Consider the following 22,017-nt stretch of genomic DNA (forward strand, 5'->3'; position numbering starts at 1 on the left):
GATGCATTGTATGGTGACTAACACAACATAATAAAATTAAATTAAATTAAAAAAAAAGAATTTTAGAATTGCTCTTCTAAAAGTTCCTCCAGAGTCAGTTTACAAGTAACAATAAATTAGCCTCGTAGCTCTTCTGTGAGAAAATCACAAAAGCAATTATTGTGAAAAACAGAAAAATAAAATTTATTAGGGCTACTTTTTTTAAAAGATTTTATTTATTTATTTGAGAGAGACAGAGAGAGCATGAGCAGGGGAGGGGCGTGGGCAGAGGGAGAAGCAGACTCCACACTGAGCAGGGAGCCTGATGCAAGGCTCGATCCCAGGACCCTGAGATCATGACCTGAGCCAAAGGCAGGTGCTTAACTGACTGACCGCCCAGGTGCCCCTAGGGTTACTTTTAAACATGACTTTAACTTGAATTCTGGTACCAGGAAAAGCAGCTTTGATTACCAGCCAGCATGGGGGTGGTCAAAGGCTTTCATCAAATTCTGAAGGGGCCTCTAAGCACTTTCACAGGCTTTAGAAATTGGCATCTTTGGCTTTTTGTTACATCTAAGTCCACTTCAGATCTCAACAACATTTATTTTCTTTGCTAAAGTGGTATAATTCTAATTCTTCCGTTTTGTGTGGATGATCTCAAAACTATCTCTTAGCTCTAAAATGCTTTGTATCTTAGCAAGAAGCAAATTGCAATTTTTTTTTTTTTTTTTTTGAGGTCCTGAATGGCATTGAGCACTGGGCCAGGGGTTGGGGATGGGGCAAGGAGAATGAGAGAGAGAGAAAGAGGACACCAATGGAGGTCACCAAGGTCACCAGGCAGGAGCTGGGAGTGAGAGAGGATAGAGAATGGGGATTATAGAGCATGTGAATAAGAAGAGATTATCTATAATTAACTGAGCTGCAAGAAGGGCTAGTTGCGTGGGAAGGGAAGAGCAACGCAGATTGGAAAGAAAGGGAGAAGGTCAAGAAACCTTACATTAGGCATTTCTCCACATTGGACACCAACGAGCTTTAGCTGCTCCCTAACAGAAGGAAAGGAAGGGAGGGGAGGCTAGGAGGCGAGGAGTATCCACCCATTTTTATATACTGGTCAAGAAAAATGTTCATTAATTGAGTCATGAATGAATTATTTGTTTTGAGATATCACATTGAGAAGCCTCATATGGAAGCATAGCATTGGGTGTTATAAAACAGAATAATGCAGGCATTAATGAAGCCCCTGCATCAGACGGAGACACTATACGTTTCTTTCGACCTGTCAAGGGACTGTATTGCATGGGACCCTTCAAGCTAGCCTTGGCCTCCCTGAAGACTGGCAATTCCTTGGATTCCATGTGTGGGTAATGGGACCCAAGAATGCCAGCCTGGATATTCAGGTTAATTCAAAACCAGGTGACCCTAGAGAAAAAGGTATTTCTTCTGCTAATTTAATCAGTGATTGCTTCAAAGGTTCTTAAACCTCAGGTTCCTACACAAACAGCTCCTGACAGATAGGTAATGGAGGAAGCTTGTTCTCCTCTGAATAGTCATGAGCTAGAGGGGCCAGATGGAGAGAAGAGATTGAATTCTTAAAGTAAATATCCAGATTATATAAAGGCATCAAGGCTTGCCCTCTATTCCTTCTCCATCAGCATGAAGGATTCCCAAGAGCCTTAACTCATTAGACAAAGCAAAACACCATTTTTTTCAAGGCAGACTCCTAATAATAAATTGCACTCATATAGCAGTTTGTGCCCTTTTTCAAGATGCTTTCTACTTTCCTGTTTGGTCTTGATAACATTGTGAAGTAGGGGCAGGCAAGTTTTCAAAATGAGGACACAGAAGTTCTAGAAGGTGAAGTGATTAACTCAAGTCACTCCAAACAAGTTAGTTATAGAATCCAGACAGAGCTTAGGAAGTTTGATGTCTATTCCAGTATTTATGACAGCCAGAATATCCAGTTTCAGTATTCTCATCTGAATTAAAATTCTATTTAACTTTATTTGAATTAAGTTCTTGCAACAGTGATGAAAAAAGAGCATCCATTTCAACTCCATGCAATTACTGAGAACCTAGAATAGTACTCTAGATGCTATTTTTGTGCTTAGGTTACAATAAATGAGACACAGTTCCTAGCTTTAAGCATATTGTCCAGCCTGAGAGATAAGGAAACAGGAAACAAAACAACAACACAACAACAAACAATTAAATGAGTTAGGTTTTCCCAGGTGGAGAAGGTGGCAACGGGCATACCAGTTTATTCACTTATTTTCAATTGTTTATTCAATAAATATATATTAAGCAGCTACTACGTGCCGTGCACTGTGCTGCCATGTGCTGGAGACACATAGATAAAAAGGTACATGATTCCTTCTCTCCAGAATCTCTAGGAAATAAATACATAAATGTAATAGCTGAATGCCAGGCAATGAGGTTCCTTCTAGGGCAAAGAGATGCACATATAAGAAACAGTGGGATCACAAAGAAAGCTGAAAGTCAACCTGAGGAGCGAGAGAAGTTTCCACTGAGCATGCAGATGAGAAGAGATTGTCTGTAATTAACTGAGCTGCAAGGAGGACTCGTTGGGTGGGGAGGGAAGAGCAAGGAAGACTAGAAAAGGAGGAAGAGGGAGAATTTGGAATCTGATTAGAAAAGTTACATAACACCCTGTCTTGCCCTTATGAAACTTATCACATAGCCAGAATGACAGCCATATGACCAGAGAGCTACGATAAACTGTAAGGGCCTCTGTGTTTATGAACACGGAGCGCTGTGCTAGCACATCCTCTAGGAACTCCTGCATGAGCATGAGAGGAAGCATCGCAGAGCTGAGGGCTGAACTGGCCCTGGGAGCACGGACATAAGTCTCTCAAGTAGAGAAGGGAGAAAGCCATTCCAGGTAGATGGGAACATACAAACAAAGTCACAAAAACATGAACGAGCATGACAACTGGGATTGAGGAATAGGGAGATCTGGAGTTTAGAAACGGGATCTGAAATTTCCTGGAACAGAAGAACAGGTTAGGAGTCAGGAAAGCAAATTTGGATGGTGTTTAATAAGTCCAGGGTAGAAAGGTAGAGGTTCTAAATAGAGGCAGTAATGATTAGGGTGGAAAGATTGTATATTTATGAAGAGGTTCAGATGTAGAACATATGGGACCTAAGAAAGTTTCAATGTAAGGGATGAGAGAGAGGAACAGAAGATGGCCTGGAAGTTTCCAGCTTCACTGGCTGAGTGCTTGACAAGTGTTCACTGAGATAAGAGACACAAAGAGGAGTGGTTTGGGGGTGTGGTAGGCAGAATAATGTCCCCAAGGATGTCCATGTCCTCATCTCTAGAAACTAAAAATAGTACCGTAAGGCAGACGGGTTTTTGTAGATGGGATTAAGTTTAGGATCTTGAGGTAGGGAGATCATTCTGGATTCTGGAGATTATTCAGGTGGACCCAACATAATCACAAAGGTCTTGTAAGAGATAGGAGGGTCAGAGGCAGAGAAGGAGATGTGACAATAGAAGCATAGGTGACAGAGAGAGATTTGAAGATGCTTCACGGTTGGCTTTGAAGATGGAGGAAGGGGTCATGAGCTAGGAATCTGGGTGACGACGGGAACCTGGAAAAGGCAAGGAAACAGATTCTTCTCTAGAGTCACCAGAAGAAAGGCAGTAATGCTGAACCATTTTGGATGTCTTGCATTGTTTTAAGCCACTAAGTTTGTGGTAATTTTATATGTTATAAGCTTATGTTATGGGGTCAATAGAAAACTAATAGGGGGACAAAGAGGGAAATAACGAATTCAATTTTATGTGTGTAGAATTTGAGTCCCTGTGGGGCACCCACTTGGAATTCAGACCAGAGCTGGGGTAAATACGTTGAATTGGGAGTCTGAAGTACAGTACACAGGTGATGGCCATGCCAAGGGGATAAGAGGGGTTATCACTAGGAGCAAGAACCAGAAAGTGGCTAGTGTTACACCCTAGAAAACACCCACTTTGGAGGCTTTCACAAAGGAAAAGGGACCAGCAAAAGAAATGAGAAGGAAGTGGGAGGAAAACTTGGAGAGGGCTGTGTCATAAAAGTCCGGTGAGATGACTAGAAAGGGAATTGTTAGTCAAGTTAAAGTCTTTTTTGATGCCAAGTGGGAAGAGCTCAGAGAAGAGGGCATTGGACATGACATTATGGTAGGTCTTTGGTGGTATCAGCAAAAGTAACTCCAGTAAATCTGTGGAATGGAAGCCAGATCCAGTGAAAGAGTGAATGGGAGGTGGGGAAGTCAAGACCAAGATAGTCCATGATTTCTAGAAGCTTCTCTTGAAAGTTGGGTGAGCAACAGGGAGAGAATTGGGTTGGTGAGGGAGAAGTGTTTGAGTACTTGTTTGTTTGCTAATTTTTGAAGTTGTGGGTTATCTGAACATGTTGTAGGCTGAGGGGTAATGATATTAAAGTAAGAGACAAGGGAATGTGGATAAAGGCTGGATTCTCTGGAAGCCTCAATTTTAAAAGTAACAATTTTAAGGGAGCCCATCTTTGTTTATGGGTTTAGTGTGAACACATAACATGAGACTAGCTACCAATAACATTTCAAGTGTCCATTAGCTGAGAAAATTAGATGTTTTCCCAATCCTGTGGTTTTCATGACTTATCTCATTAATTTATATCCATCACCAGGGCTCTGATGGTGGGTGTGGAAGGGTGGAGAACTGAAAGTAAGGACTGTATTTGTATAAGTTGCAGGGAGCATCAGGAAGAATTAAAAAACTTAATCCAGGCACTTGGTCCTAAATAGAGAGAGAAATCTTTTAATCTGTTTTGGGAGTTAGACTAAAATAATTGTTGAAACATTAATTTCAGCCAGGAGCATATTTTTAAATACAGTTTGGGAGGAGAGAAGCAATGAATCCAACCAGACTCAGAGAAACATGGATGAAGGAGGTGACAATGAATTCCTGAGTTCCACTGGGCTGAGTGTTTACATTTTAAGCTGAGGATTGATTATTGAAATGGCCTAGATAAGTCAGCAAAAGATAGAAGAAAAATGTTCTTTTGCTTGAGTTAATCAAAACAACTTTTTAATATCAAAACTCCTTTAGTTTGTGAACATAAAAATTTTCAGTCACATAGGAAATAACACATTTTCCACTTTTTGAAAATTGTAAGAAGTAAGGGTTATATCTGAAAACAAAACTTCCTTGCATGGCATCATGAAAATTTGCTCCAAACACCTAGGACAGTGATACCCTTAGTGTATACCCTGTGATGTGCAGGTACATTGAAAATAGTATTCTTAAGATGGCCACACTGCTGTTTGTAGGTTTAAAGGTGATAGACGTGTTATGGATATTGAACAAGAAAGAAAACCATCAAGTTCCTTTTAGTGACCTGAGGAGATTTCCCAGAGCCTTCCTAGTGCATTATATAACATTAATTTGTTGTTGCTAAAATCCTCAAATATTCCATAACTCCTGTTATATTCAAAGGTAACTTTATCATTTGCTTTCGTGGGTTTAAAACACTACGTACTAATTACTTCCATCACTAGACCTCCATGTCAAAATGGTATTTAGGATGATCTTTTGGATAACTAGTAATACATTCCAGTAAGTTGGATCAGTGTTCTCATTGTTCTTTGAGATGTGATTTTTATATTTATAAAAACAACAATACATTCTTCTAAGTATCAAAAGATTAAGTTGTATAAAGCTCTCAAGGTGTTTCAAGAACTCTGGACCAATCCTAAATCTGCAAGCTATATAGTACTTTTCCTCGGTCTTTGTATTACTAGAACATTATCTGCCATTTTTTTCTTATTCCCTATGTTGTACTTTTCATCTCTGTAACTTATTTATTTTACAACTGAAAGTCTGTACCTCTTAATACCCTTGATCTAATTTGCCCATCCCCCACCTACCTCCTCTCTGGCAACCACCACTTTGTTCTCTGTATTGAAAAGTCTGTTTGGGGGGGCTCCTGGGGGGCTCAGTTGGTTAAGTATCTGACTCTTGATTTTGGCTCAGGTAATGGGATTGAGCCCTGCATTGGGCTCTGCACTGGGCAGGGAGCCTGCTTAAGATTCTCTCCCTCTCCCTCTGCCCCTCCCCTCCCTCATGCATGTGCACACACACTCTCTCTCTCTCTCAAAAAAAAAAAAAAAAATCTGTTTGGCCTTTTCTAAGAAAAGGCCATGATCAGGGGTAAGCAAATTATGAAAGGAAAAAATTTCACAGGTAAATGCAAGCACATAATAAAATAAAAATAGTAGATTAATGACTTATAAAACCAGTAAGGAGGTTAAGGCACAAAAGCAGTAAAATAAATTCTATCTATAAAAATCAGTCAACGGATTCACAAAATAAGAGGATATAAAGTATGACTTCATTTACATAAAATCTGGGAAGAGGGGAGTACAAATTTAGTGCTTTTAGAATGGGTTCGAACCTAAATGATCATCAATGTAATATAGACTGCTATATGCATAAGATGTTATATATGAGCCTAATGGTAACCACAAATCAAAAACTTGTTACAGATACACAAAAAATAAAGGGAAAGGAATCCAAGCATATCACTAAAGAAAGCCATTAAAAAAAGAAAGAGAGAGAAAGCCATCAAACCACAAAGGAAGAGAGCAAGAGAAGAAGAAAGGAATAGAGAAAAACCACAAGAATAACCATAAAACAAGTAACAAAATGGCAATAAGTACATACCTATTAAGAATTATTTTGAAAGTAAATGGACTAAATGCTCTAATAAAAGAACACAGGGTGATGAACAAGTAAAAAAGCAAGACTCCGCGCCCCCCCCAAAGCAAGACCCATCTATATGCTGCCTACAAGAGACTCACTTCAGACCTAAAGACACACGCAGACTGAAAGTGAAGGGATGGAGAAACATTTCCCATGCAAATGGAAGTGAAAAGGAAGCTGGGGTAGCAATACTTAAATCAGACAAAATACACTTTAAAACAAAGACTGTAACAAGAGACAAAGAAGGACACTACATAATGATAAAGGGAACAATCCAACAAGAGGATATAATAACTGTAAATATTTATGTACCCAATATGGGGGCACCTACATACATAAAGCAACTATTAATCAACATAAAGGAAGTAATCGACAGTAATACAATAATAGTAGGGGACTTTAACACCCCACTTACATGAAAGGATAGATCATCCAGACAGAAAATCAACAAGGAAACAAATGGCTTTGAATGACACACTGGACCAGATGGGCCTAACAGATATATTCAGAACATTCCATCCAGAAACAGCAGAATATACATTCTTTTCAAGTGCACATGGAACATTCTCCAGAAGAGATCACATATTAGGCCACAAAACAAGTATTGATAAATTTAAAAAGACTGAAATCATATCATGCATCTTTTCTGACCACAGCATTATGAAACTAGAAATCAAGCATAAGAAAAAATCTGGAAAGAACATAGATACATGGAGGCTAAATAACTAAACTAAACTAAATAATTATTGCTACTAAACAATAAATGAATCAACCAAGAAATCAAAGAGGAAATTTAAAAAATACATGGAGACAAATGAAAACGAAAACACAATGGTCCCAAATCTTTGGGATGCAGCGAAAGCTGTCCTAAGAGAGAAGATTATAGAAATGCAAGCCTACCTTAAGAAACAAGAAAAATCTCAAATAAACAACCTGACCTTACACTTAAAGGAGCTAGAAAGAGAACAAAGCCCAAAACCAGGAGAAGGAAGGAAATAATAAAGATTAGAGGAGAAATAAATGAAATAGAGACTAAAGAAACAATAGAACAGATTACTGAAACCAGGAGCTGGTTCTTTGAAAAGATCAACAACATTGATAAACCTCTAGTCAGACTCATCAGAGAGAGAGAGAGAGGACTCAAATGAATAAAATCAGAAATGAAAAAGAAATAATAACCAACACCACAAAAATACAAAGAATTATAAGAAAATGTTATGAAATATTATATGCCACCAAACAGGAGAACCTAGAAGAAATGGAAAAATTCCTAGAAATATATAACCTTCCAAAACTGAATCAGGAAGAAATAGAAAATTTGAATAGATTACTAGCAATGAAATTGAATCAGTAATCAAAAAAACTTCCAACAGATGAAAGTCTTGAACCAGATGGCTTCACAGGTGAATTCTACCAAACATTTAAAGAAGAGTTAATACAATTCTTCTCAAACTATTCCAAAAAATAGAAGAGGAAGGAAAGCTTCCAAATTCATTCTATGAGTCCAGCATTACCCTAATACCAAAGCCAGATAAAGACACTACAAAAAAAGAGAAACACAGGCCAAAACCTCTGATGAACATAGATGCAAAAATCCTCAACAAAATATTAACAAATTGAATTCAACAATACATTAAAAAATCATTCACTGTGATCAAGTGGCATTTATTCCAGGAATGCAAGGGTCGTTAAGTATTTGCAAATCAATCAATGTGATACATCACATTAATAAGAGGAAAGATAAAAACCACGTGATCATCTCAATAGATGCAGAAAAGCATTTGATGAAGTACAACATCCATTCATGATGAAAACCCTCAACAAAGTAGGTTTAGAGGGAACATACCTCAATAAAATAAAGACCATATATGAAAAACCCACAGTTAATGCCATACTCAATGGTGGAAAACTGAGAGCTCTTCCTCTAAGATCAGGAACAAGACAAGGATGTCCAGTCTCACCACTTTTATTCAACATAATACTGGAAGTCTTAGCCACAGCAATCAGAGAACAAAAAGAAATAAAAGGCATCCAAATTGATAAGGAAGAAGTAAAACTTTCACTATTTGCAGATGACATGATACTCTAATAGAAAACCCTAAAGACTCCACCAAAAACTACTAAAACTGACAAATGAATTCAATAAAGTTGCAGGATACAAAACTAATATACAGAAATCTATTGCATTTCTATACACTAATAATGAAGTAGCAAAAAGAGAAATTAAGAAAACAATACCATTTACAATTGCACCAAAAAGAATAAAATACCTAGGAATAAATTTAACCAAGGAGGTGAAAAACCTGTATTCTGAAAACTATAAAAAAATTGATGAAAGAAATTGCTGATGACACAAACAAATGGAAAACTATTCCATGCTCAAGGACTGGAAGAACCAATATTGTTAAAATGGCCATACAACCCCCCAAAACCTACATATTTAATGCAATCCCTATCAAAATACCAACAACATTTTTTTCACAGAGCAAGAACAAATAGTCCTAAAATCTGTATAGAACCACAAAAGACCCTGAATATCCAAAGCAATCTTGAGAAAGAAGAATGAAGCTGGAGGTATCACAATCCCAGATTTCAAGATATACTACAAAGCTGTAGTAACCAAAACAGTATGCTACTGGCACAAAAACCACACATCATTGGCACATAGGTCAATGAACAGAATAGAGAGCCCAGAGATAAACCCATGCTTATATGGTCAATTAATCTATGGCAAAGGAGGCAAGCATATATAATGGGGAAAAGATGGTCTTTCTAACAAATGGTTTTGGGAAAACTGGACAGCTACATGCAAAAGAATGAAACTGGACCACTTTCTTACACTATACACAAAAATAAACTCAAAATGGATTAAAGACCTAACTGGGAGACCTGAAACCATAAAACTCCTAGAAGAAAACATAGGCAGTAAGTTCTTTGACAATGGCTATAGAAACATTTTTCTAGATATGTCTCCTGAGGAAAGGGAAACAAAAAATTAAACTCTTGGGACCACACCAAAATAAAAAGCTTTTGCACAGCAAAGGAAACCATCAACAGAACAAAAGACAACCTCCTGAATGGGAGAAGATATTTACAAATGATATATCTGATAAAGGGTTAATATCCAAAATATATAAAGAACTTATACAACTCAACACCAAAAACCCCCAAATAATCCAATTTAAAAAATGGGCAGAGGACCTGAATAGACATTTTTCCAAAGAAGACATCCAGATGGCCAACAGACACATGAAAAGATGCTCAACATCACTAATCATCAGGGAAATGCAAATCAAAACCTCCATATTACCTTACATCTGTCAGAATGGCTAAAAACAAAAAGATAAGAAATAACAAGTGCTGGTGAGGATGTGGAGAAAAAGGAACCCTTGTGCACTGCTGATGGGAATGCAAACTGGTGCGGCCACTGTGGAAAACAGTATGGAGGTTCCTCAAAAAATCAGTAGAATTACCATATGATCCAGTAATTTCACTACTGGGTATTTACCCAAAGGAAAAAAAAACACACTAATTCAAAAAGATATATGCAACCCTATGTATATTGCAGCATTATCTACAATAGCCAAGATATGGAAACAACCATTGATAGAGGAATGGATAAAGGTGTGATATATATATCTCACCTGTTTTGTTTTTTTAGGTTCCATATATAAGTGAAATTGTAGGGGTGCCTGGGTGGCTCAGTTGTTTAAGTGTCCAACTCTTGATTTGCGCTCAGGTCATGATCTCGGGATCATAAGATCAAGCCCTGCGTTGGGCTCCGTGCTCAGTGGGGAGTCTGCTTGAGATTCTCTATCTCCCTCTGTCCCACCCCTCACCCCCGCTCTCTCCCTCTCCCTCTCTCAAAATAAATAAGTCTTAAAAAAATAAGTGAAATCACATGGTATGTGTCTTTCTCTGATTGACTTATTTCACTTAGCGTAATACCCTCTAGGTCCATCCATGTTGTTGTAAATGGCAAGAGTGCCATTTTAAACGTCCAATCTCACGTGCAAATAATCTTCGTATGAGTCGCTCACCCAACAGGATGTTTTTCTGATGTGTGTAGTAATGACCTATAAAGTACACCTCTGAAACAAGAGTCCACTAATATCCTAAAGGAAAACCACACAGATGAGTGAAACTTAAATCCGATCTTAGGGATAACAAAAAGGGTTTGTAGCTGCTCCTCAGCACATGGTGATTCAGGTGCCTCTGGTGTTTCCTATTTTGGTGAACGCCATTGCTGCCCTTCCAGTTGCTCAGGATCGAAACCTCAAAGTCATCATTACCTCTCTCCTCTTCCTCACACCGCACATCCACTTAGCTGCCCAATCCTGCTGATTCTATGACCTCAACATGTTTGGCATCTGACTCCTCCTGTCTGCCGCCCTTACTTCCTCCTGCCTGGATTCGGTCATGGCCTTGGAATTGGTCTCCCCAGCTTTGGCAGCCTCCTTTCCCCATTACTCTTCTCCACTGCCACCACATTACCCTTCCTAAGATTTGGCTTATATAATCTCCCTGCTCAAAAGCTGTGAGGAATCTCTATTATAAGCAGCGTGAAATACAGGATCCTCGAGCCGATATTCAAGCTACCATAGTACAGTCCATGGACCAATGCGGCCCATGAACCCCTTGGTGTGGTTCACCATGGAGCTACATAGAAAAATACAGAGTCTTCATCTAGAAATCTCCCTAGACAGCTTTTCTTTTTTTTCTCATATTTGTTCTGATTATCTTCATTGAAATGTAGTTCTACATCCATCAAGTCTACTAATATGGTTTCGGTTTTGTAAATTTAAAAAATATTTTAATATCCTTCTTCTAGTAATTCATTTTTACTGTTGAAAATATATGTATCGGGATACCACACTTTGTAAATTCATACAGTGATCATTTGTGAAGCACTGTTCTACAATAGCCCTCCACCAAGTGCAGTCCCCAGACAGGCAGCATCCACATCACCTAGGAGCTTGTTAGAGAAGCAGAATTTCAGGTCCCACCCCAGACCTACTGACTCAGAATCTCTGTGAGTGGGTCTTGGCAATCTGTGTTTTAACAAGCCTTCTAGGTTCTAGCTAACGTTTGAGATACACTGATTAATAATCTTTCCACTGCTCCTTCAACCCCCTGTAGTCCATGGTGGCTACTAAGCATTTGAAATGTGGCTGGTATGACTGAGAAAAATGTTAACTTTATTGAGTTTCATTCAAATCTAAATAGTCACACACTGAAAACAAAAATGATATTATATGTCAATTAGATCTCAATTTAAAAGTAACTACTAATAAAGAACCATTAGCTGAGAGAAAAATATCTAAACATCCACATGTGGCTAGTGGCTTCCATATTAGACAGCACTGGTCTGTTCCCTATACTATACCCTTAAGCAGACAGCCACAGTGTCATCTCTATGCTGTATTTTAAGCTTTCCAGTCCACTTAGGAATATTCGTTTTCCAACCCCAGCACTCTCATAATAATCTATGAAAATTCACCCATTTTTCAATGTGTTCACCTCTTCCAAGAAGACCTCCAGGATCTTCCTTATTTAAGTTAACTTTCCTCCTTGTTTTCCTTCTACAGTGTTTCTTCTCATTCTCTTATAGAACTTATTAGTCTCTGCTTTGTGCCCAAATTACTTAGGGATGAGTTCGCTCTCCCCCAGATGGACAGCCGTTGGTTTAATCATCTATTATCCCATGATAGCACCTATCTGATACTTTGCAAGTGGGAGGCATTTATCAACCATGTAATTGAATTAAACCTACACGAAACCAGAAAGAAAAGTCTTCAACACCAACAATGCATCCTAGTGTTCTTAGAATTCAAGACAGATCAAAATGTTAACATACACAATTTAGTTTAGAATAGGAAAAAATGTTAAAGCCATGGTGAAACATTTGTCACAGGATCAAAATACATTGTTATAAAAATAAACACAGTGCCTGCCTCATCATTTCTTTAGCAGCAGGAAAGCATTTTCCTTTGGCAATCCTCTACCTCCATCAGAATTGTTTCTTAACTAAATTTGAAATTAAAAACAGACTTGTAGCTTTTTTTTTTTGGAAATAGCACTCCTATTGGAGAAACATTTTTTCCGGTGATATAAAAGCAGTTTTCCCATCAATTTCATGAAAGATATTAGACTTCTGAATGGACTAATATTTTGCTACAGATAAGAAAAATAATGTCTATTTTTTACAGAAAAGGTGAGAAGAAAACACAGTTCATTCTGCTTTATTTCAGAGTTCTAACTAGACCCTGTTTTTACAAAGCTATAAAATTAAAATACATGAAATTAACCACACCAAACCAAACATTAAGGTGGTTAATAATTAAGTATATTCTGCCATCAATGTAATAAACCTCATTAGACTTTTATAGGGATTACATACTCACACTGACTCACAAATACAGCACTCCAAAGAACTTAACACTTCACAATGCCTTCACACAAAAGTGAATGGGAAACGTGTTGCTTCCCAACAATGGGCAATGGCAGCATTCATATTAGATTTGAAAACCTGAATGTCAAATACAATTGACAGTTTTCTGTGTGCCTTTCATTATGGGAACTCACCAACTAACATTAATGCCAACTCCCCTTACAAGTTGTATTTCCAAAAATTTTAGGTTGTCTGATTGTGCCATAGTGGAAAAGCACACTCTGCAACAAGCTCTAAGTGTCCGCACATGACACATTTGATGTTCTTTTCCATCTGTTCTGAGCAGCTTGGAAAGATGCCGTTTTCTAGGCAATACTTTCTAATTTATTGTGGGCACTTAGTTTAGATGAAGAATGGGCTGGTGGTCCAAGAGAAGATAATGTATTTATCTCCATAATGCGCCATTTATTAGAACCTAATGGCAAAAATATTTTTAAGACATATGGATAACTGAATAAAAAAGATGACACACATATATAATTCTAGTTACGTAAAAAATAAAGTAAACAGATGTGAAAACATAAAAAGAACTTGAATACCACAGTGTTAAAACTGGTTTCCTTTGAGTGAGTAATGGTGGTGGGAGTAATGAGGAATATATTTTTCAGAAATCTACTTTCTGTATTTTTGCTAGTTTGACTTTCTGATAATAAGAATGTTTCCATGTACTACTTGGGAAACCAAAAGGAAGAATTATTTTAAGAAAATAAAAAAACATTCTGTTTAAAGAAAAGCAAAAGAAATATTTTTTTTTTCCAACAAAGGATTTTTTCCTAAAAAGCAGTACAAACAAAAGCAAGTTTTCAATGCATTTTTTTAGATTTTATTTATTTATTTGACAGAGAGAGCACAAGCGGGGGGAGCAGCAGGCAGAGGGAAAGGAGAAGCAGGCTCCCTGCTGAGTAGGGAGCCCGATGTGGGACTCAATCCCAGGACCCTGGGATCATGACCTGAGCCAAAGGCAGCCGCATAACCAACTGAGCCACCCAGGCGCCTCACAAAAGCAAGTTTTTTAAAGAAAAAGTTTTTTGGAAAACATAATAAAAAATTAAACAGGGCTCCCTAATGACCTCTGATTAGCTCTCATTAATGATAATGAATATTTATATAATACTTTATAGTTTAGAAATGATACTTTACATTCATTATCACATTTATTAATATAGCAGTGAGATTTCACCATCATCATTTTACAGATGAGGAAACTGAAACTCAGGCTTGTTAAAGCATTTGGCTGATCGCAGTGGCAGGGCCAGAATTTGATCCAAATTTTGATTGCAAAGCCCAGGTGTCAACCACTACATTCCCTCAACTCAATCAGATGCAGCTCAGAGAAACTGATGAACTGAATCTGACTAGAGAAGATAAACAACACAATCTAGACAATTAAGGATTTTGTAAAGTTTAATGGGTTTATTTGAAGCAATTATGTATGAAATCGTCACATTTTATACCGCCCTTCACACACTTTCTTTTTTTTTTTTTTTTTAAAGATTTTATTTATTTATTTGACAGAGAGAGACACAGCGAGAGAGGGAACACAAGCGGGGGGAGTGGGAGAGGGAGAAGCAGGCTCCCTGCTGAGCAGGGAGCCCGATGTGGGGCTCGATCCCAGGACCCTGGGATCATGACCTGAGCCGAAGGCAGACGCTTAACGACTGAGCCACCCAGGCGCCCCCTTCACACACTTTCTAATGATCCTTTTTTTTAATGAGAAGAAGCAGCAGTGGGAGAGAACGGCTTATCTCCTTGAACCCCAATCCCATGCTCACAGTTGTATCACATTTAAGGTCCACTCATTGTTCATTCACTTGTTCCACAAATACGTATTGATCTCTCAATATGTTGCTTATTGTGTGCATAGGAAAAGGATGAGGCATCTTCCCTGCTTTCAGGGAACCCCAAATCCATGGAAAAATAGGTATAAAATCATAACCCCATGTGGAAGAAAGAAGAGCAATACCAGAGTATGTGCTAAGCCAAAGTGGTCCTCAACCAGGGGTGACAGTGTCACCTTAGGGGGATGTTCAACAGTATCTGGAGACATGTTGGTCCTCACACCTCGGGGTGAGGGTAGCGTGTAGTCAGTGGGTAGAGGCCTGAGATGTTGCTAAACATCCTATAATGCACAGGACAGCCTCCACAGCAAAGATTATCTGGTCCAAAATGCTAATAGTGCCAAGGTTTAGAAATCCTTCGCTAAGGCATATCATTCTCTTCAGATTTTAAATAAGGAAATTTATACTGGCTAATAAAGTACAGGAATTTACAAGTGCATGATAATGAGTAGATTAACAATGTAAGTAATCTCCTCTTGAGGGAATGCTCTAATCTTAGTTTTCGCTGTCTGGGGGTTAAAACAAAAATACAACTTTTCTAGAAGTGGGTTAATAATACATAATTTGGAAGGGTGGGGGATTCTTCATTCTTGTGGGAATGAATTCCCATTCTTCTGCCCCACCCTTGGCCAGGCTCCCATCATTTCTCCCTCCCCAGACTGCTGTACACCAAGATTAGGTTTTCTCCTGTTCAGCATACTTAATAAACTCCCACTGTGCTGGGGATAACATTCAATCTTGCTTCAAAACCTACAAGGTGCCCATGACCTAGACCCTGCCACCTCATGCCCTTACCTGTTCACTCTACTTTAGCCACAATGATCCCTAAGTTCTTTTCCCAACTCAGAGGCTTCACACATTCTGTTTCCTCTAACTGGAAATCTCCTCCCCCTGCCACTAAATCCTTACATTCCATATCATGACCTAAATATCATGCCCTAGAAAAGGCCACCCACAGCTTCCCATTTCCTTTCAGCCCCTGCTTCCTTATCCGTTCTCCATCCTGCCATGCCTTGCTCTGTCCCCCTGACCCCTGTGTGTCTGTATGACTTAAGCACCCTTGCTAGCTGGCTCTGGGTTGGTTTCAGCCAATGGGAAGCATCAGAAAGAGATCTGAGGGCTGGAGGAAATGGACATCCAGGCATTTCCACCCCCTTTCCTATCTGGGTTCCACTCTGGAAGAAAGTTCCTCCCACGAGCACCAGAGCTCCAGCTCTCTTTAAGCCCTGGTGCCACATTCCGTTCCCTTGTCCCTCCAGTTGATGCTAGTTTTGGGTTAGGCTGGCATCTCTCCTGTCTTCCCTTAACTCTGCCCCCACCTCTGGAAGTAGCCTCTTCATTAACAAATTTTCATTTGAACCTCTAAAGTGAATTTTGTTTCTGGCCAGCACTTTGGCAATCACACTCTTCAATCTAAATCAGTATAGATTCTTCGTATTATTCTTCATATAGGTTCTTCCACAGCCTCCAATCATGTTTACTCTGAGCTCTTATCGCATTTTAGAAATGTGTGTATGTGCGTTTGTATTTTGGTTCTTTGTGTAATATCTGTTGCCTGACCCGGCACAGTTCTGTTCTCCAGGGATCGTGGCTGTTTGGTTAGTGACAGTTGAATGGACGGATTAAAGGGCAGACAATGTCACTGTTGAGAATAGACACCTACATTTTTCATGAAATAAATCATTTAGAAACTATATTAATATAAGGAATTTATGGATAAATAAAATGACACATGCGAAGGAAACTGCTCGAAGCTTTATGTGCATGGACACATACACTCAGACTGACATTTATTCAGACCTTGCCAGTACCACATTCTTCATCACACACTGGGAGCAGAGGCATGAAAAGGAAACAGCGTCTTTTCTCAAAGGCTCACAGAGCAGTGGGGAAGATAGAAATGTAAAGATAATGGGGCATACGAGCCAGGGGCACAAGGGGGTCAAGAAAGAGATCGCTATCAAAGTGGGAAGATTGACAAGGGAGGCATCTGGAAATTTAAAAAAATACAACAAAAGCATGCTTCAGTTTTGTTCAAAAAAACAATGGCAACCACGACCACAAATTCTTTGTTGTTTCTCAAATTCAGAGAGGAAAGGAGGAAGGCAACATTCATGCCAAATGTGTTGCTTTGGGATCAGGTCTCAGTCCGGAGAAGAGTCCAGTTGGTATTGGCAGGTAAAGAAGCAATAACATGAAAAGGGTTTTCCTCTAAGACTCCAGACATGTGAGTCCTGATTGTCATGGGAGCCCAAGGAGTGCGATCATGGAAGCCTCCAGCTAGAGTTCCCGGGAAAGCTGCCTTTGCTGAGTTCAGGAAGGTTTAAGTCATTTACCCGCTGTCAAGTTTGATACACATATGTGTGCCACTGGGTGGTATGAATGAGCCTCTGTGATTACAATATGACATTTATAATCCTCAAGGTAACAGTTATGTTCACCAACATTCTTTCTGTCTGGAAATATTAAGAAATACTCTAACATCTTTTTTCATTGAAATAATATTTTTTTAACCTTCCTGTGTAGAGGAAAACAGTTATTTCAACAAATGCTTTTATCATCTTCATAATTTTGTCAATGAATTGCCCCAGTCCAGAGAGGTCACAATGAGTCACAAATCATTCTGATTGGAACCACATCAGCGCCGAGGGCCTGTCCCCAGTCAGACACACGAGCAGGGGCTGGAAAACCTTTGCTCTAAAGGCCAGCTAGTAAATATTTTAGGCTTTGTGAGCCATATGGTCTCGCTTGCAACAAGTCAACATTGCCATCATAATGTGAAAGCAGCCATAGACAATATGTAAATGAACAGGCATAGTCATGTTTCCGTCAAACTTTGATTACAAAAATAGATGGCCAGCCAGATCTGGCTTGTGGGCTATAGTATGCCAGCCCTGCCCCAGACTATAAAGAAGGGAAGGAAGAAAATGAACTGGGAACAAGGGAGACAGCTCTAAAACAAGTGAGAAAAGGGGCGCCTGGGTGGCTCAGATGGTTGAGCGTCTGCCTTCGGCTCAGGTCATGATCCCAGGGTCCTGGGATCCAGCCCCACATCGGGCTCCTGGCTCAGCAAGGAGCCTGCTTCTCCCTCTCCCTCTGCCTCTCTCCCTGCTCATGCTCTCTCTCTCTCTCTCTATCTCTGTGTCTCAGATGAATAAATAAAATCTTAAAAAAAATAATAAAACAAGTGAGAAAAAAATCAAATCATTGATGGCAACCCTGCACTGGTAGCAAAAGGAGAATATTCTAGTTGTACGATGTACTACGGTAGTGACGATAAATCAATAAACTGTGACTAACTGAGTACATATTCTTCCTTGTGATAAAATAAAAGTCACTGGTAGAATTTCCGAGCAACTATGACTACGATGTTAAGAAAAATCCTATTTTGGGGGCACCTGGGTGGCTCAGTCAATTAAGCGTCCGACTCTTCATCTTGGCTCAGGTCATGATCTCAGGGTCGTGAGATCGAGTCCCCCCCCCCCCCGGGGGGCGTGGAGCCAGCTTTATATTCTCTCCCTCCTGCTCCCTCTACCCACCCCCCCACCCTGCTTGCACACGTGCACTCTCTCTCAAAAAACTTATATTGTGAAAAATATAAATAAATATATAGCTCAGAAATAGGAGCTGTGACATAGATGAGCTTTGAAAACATTATGCTAAGTGAAAGAAGCCAGACACAAAAGGCCACATATTTTATGATTCCACTTGTATAAAATGTCCTGAAGAGGCAAATCCATAGAGACAGAAAAGCAGATTAGTGGTTGTGGGGGGGGGGGGTGCTGGGGAGTAAATGGGGAACGACTGCTGACGGGCACAGGGTTTCTTTTGGGGGTCATGAAAATGTTCTGAATTAGACAGCGGTGATGGAGGCACAACTCTGTAAATGTACCCAAACCCGCCGAACTGTACACTTTCAAAGGGTGAATTTTATGGCACATGAATTAGATCTCAATTTAAAAAAGGGAGTAGGACATTCTCATACAATGTTTCCGTCTTTCTGGAAGGTAACTTGAGGCAATATATATTAATGTATTCAAAGTCCTACAAATGTGGGAAGCAAAGGAGAAATAGGCGCTAAGAAGGTGGGAGGGATGGGGTGACTGGGTGATGGACACTGGGGAGGGTATGTGTTCTGGTAAGCGCTGTGAATTGTGCAAGACTGTTGAATCTCAGATCTGTACCTCTGAAACAAATAATGCAATATATGTTAAGAAAGAAAAAAAGAAGAAGAAGAATGTAGCAGGAGGGGAAGAATGAAGGGGTGGAAATCGGAGGGGGAGAAGAACCATGAGAGACGATGGACTCTGAAAAACAAACTGAGGGTTCTAGAGGGGAGGGGGGTGGGAGGATGGGTTAGCCTGGTGATGGGTATTAAGGAGGGCACGTTCTGCATGGAGCACTGGGTGTTATGCACAAACAATGAATCATGGAACACTATATCTAAAACTAATGATGTAATGTATGGGGAGTAACATAACAATAAAAAAATTAAAACTGCAAAAAAAAAAAAAAAGAAGATGTGGAAACTGAAGAGCAGCAGGAAGTAAGGAAGCAAGGAAGTAGATAAATCAATGATTTCAGCAACTGGGATGGTTCCATACACATCGACTCGAACACAAAAGGGGCTCTATCACGTCCTGAGAGCAATTCAAAAGGTAATACTTTACCTTCCCATACCCCTGGAAGATGCCCACAGAGAGCTGATCTGTTTATATGAGTTACCAGATTTGTCTGGACATAAAATGATTATCGCTGGGCGCTGGGCGAGGAGCGGTTCTGCAGGTGAGGCAATCTAAATCCCATTTTACAGATGAGCAACTGATTGTCAAAGGCTCTTGCCCCCATCCCGGGTCTCACGGATCTCAGGCTGACGGTGCCCACGCCGCACTCACACCGCGCGCACTGGCTCATCGCCCCTCAGCCGTGCTCCCTCTCCCTGAAAGGGGGTGCATGCGACGCCCCGCAAACATGCTCCTGCTGCGGCCACCTGGTTTCAGCAGCAGCCTCCCAACTGATCTCCCTGTGCCTCCTGCTCCCAGCTGCCAGAGGGATCTATTTAAAACTTCCATCACTCATACATCCATGCCCTGATCCCCCCGAAAAAGTCAAGCCCCTCACCCGGATTTAGAGGGGCCCAGAGGCCCTGGTCCACCAGCTAGCACATGCACTGCTGCTTGCTCCTGGCCCTTCTTTCACGGACCTGGGGGCCCGCCTTCACATGCAGCCTAGCTGCTCCCTCCGCCTGGAGTGCCCTTCACATGGCTGACTCCGCACTCAGGTCGCCTCCCACGGAGACTGGCCTTGTCTCTGGTCCTGGAATAGCAACGGTTCACTCTGCGTTAACTCTCTGCAAAGCCCTTCCCATCTGATATTTTCCCCTCCTCCCTCTCTCTTCTCTCCTTCATCCTTCCTTCCTCCTTTCTGCTTTCTTCCCTCTCTTTTGTCTTCTCTCCCTTCCCCCCATCCTCTAGAACATAAGCCCTAGGAGAACATGAACTCCTGTGCTGTTCACTGAAGGGTCACCTGCCCCCAGCCCGTTTCAGGCACTCAAATATTTCCTGAAAGAATTAATGAATGCAGACGAAACTTGGCGAAGGTCCCATGTGTAGCTAAACGATTAAAGATCTTAACCCCGCAGCACCCGGTCCTGGCTCTGCAGAGGGTTAACCAATAAATGGGACTTCTAATGACCACAGACTTCAGAAGGTCCTAACCAACACTGACCATTTACTTCTGCCCCCACCCCCAAGTTTCCATGTCTGAGACAAGTTTCTGCCTGGAGAGAGTTTTTATTACCTACTCATAAAGCCCTGAATCATGTGGTTTACAGGGCAAGTGCTAATGCAGTCATAATTATATTGGTGCGAACACATTGTCATAGAAATGTAGCAAACATAGACACAGGCATTTAAGAGAAACCAGCTAGCTGCTCTCAACACAAGGTCAACCATCACAGAGAAACCAGTTGGTAGGCGCACAGCTAAGGAACTTGAACCGAGTGACTGAAGGTGACACACCCTGGAACTCACAGCATAAAATGACAATTTGCACCAGCACCTCAGGGTAACCACCTCACTCCCCAGAGAGCAACGCATCGGGGGGCAAATCTATAATTAAGACGCGGATACCACCTTCCCCAAGACGGTGACTGCTATTCATTTCTGTTTAATTAACCCAAGCACAAAAGAAGCGTAAACTGCAGTCTGTGGGTGATTTCCTTTCTCTCCTCTTTTGGAAGCAGATCAAGGAACAAGAAGGGACATGACTTCATTATAAATTCAGCACTTACCTAGGCTTTTTCTCCTTTTTAATCTTTGAAATAACAGTTGATCCATTAAGAGACTTGAAGGTGAAAAATGTCAAACCTTTGACCTTTCCTTAGTTCACACACACGTACTGAGCCAATGAAAACATACTCACCCACCTACTCCATCTCCCCACAATTAGTGCTTCCCATGGACTCGGTGATGAGTCTAGAGCCAAGTTCCTCAGCCTGGGCACTACTGACATTTTGGAGCAGATAAATCTCTGTGGTAGGGGCTGTCGGGCTGTGCTGGGCACTGCAGGATGCTGAGCAGCCCCCCTGGCCTCCACCTACCACACGCCAGGAGCACCCACCCCTCAGCTGTAACCACCAAAGATGCCTCCAGATACTACCAAATGTTCCCTGGGGGGCAAAACCACTCCAGGTTGAAAACCACCATTCAAGACAGTATACATAAAAAAAAAAAAAATGAGAAGAAGAATGATCAGCGAATACTCTCTAATTATTTTCCCCTTTCAACATAGACCAACACATTTTATTTCCTGTACACTATACACTTACGAATCCAGAACACACACGGATTGCCCCGGTATCATTTGTTGCTGCGTTTGAGTAAGACGAGCAGCACCACAGAGTAACCAACACGCCACGCAGAGAGCAAGGCATTTTGCTCGGCATCTTCCCGAAACGCTGTAAACATCTTCCCAGGGCTGCTCTTGTAGGACGACTCCCGGAAACC

The 22,017-nt window shown here is 40.5% G+C and overlaps 1 protein-coding gene across 1 annotated transcript in view; it reads right to left on the minus strand.

The window, feature by feature from the left end:
• Nucleotides 1–22,017, minus strand: part of MID1 (midline 1) — a 585,480-nt gene that overhangs the window by 282,210 nt on the left and 281,253 nt on the right. The gene's annotated exons all lie outside the window — the stretch shown is intronic.

This window comes from Phoca vitulina, unplaced genomic scaffold (assembly GCF_004348235.1).
Source record: "Phoca vitulina isolate PV1807 unplaced genomic scaffold, GSC_HSeal_1.0 scaffold60, whole genome shotgun sequence".
Taxonomy (NCBI): Eukaryota; Metazoa; Chordata; class Mammalia; order Carnivora; family Phocidae; genus Phoca; species Phoca vitulina.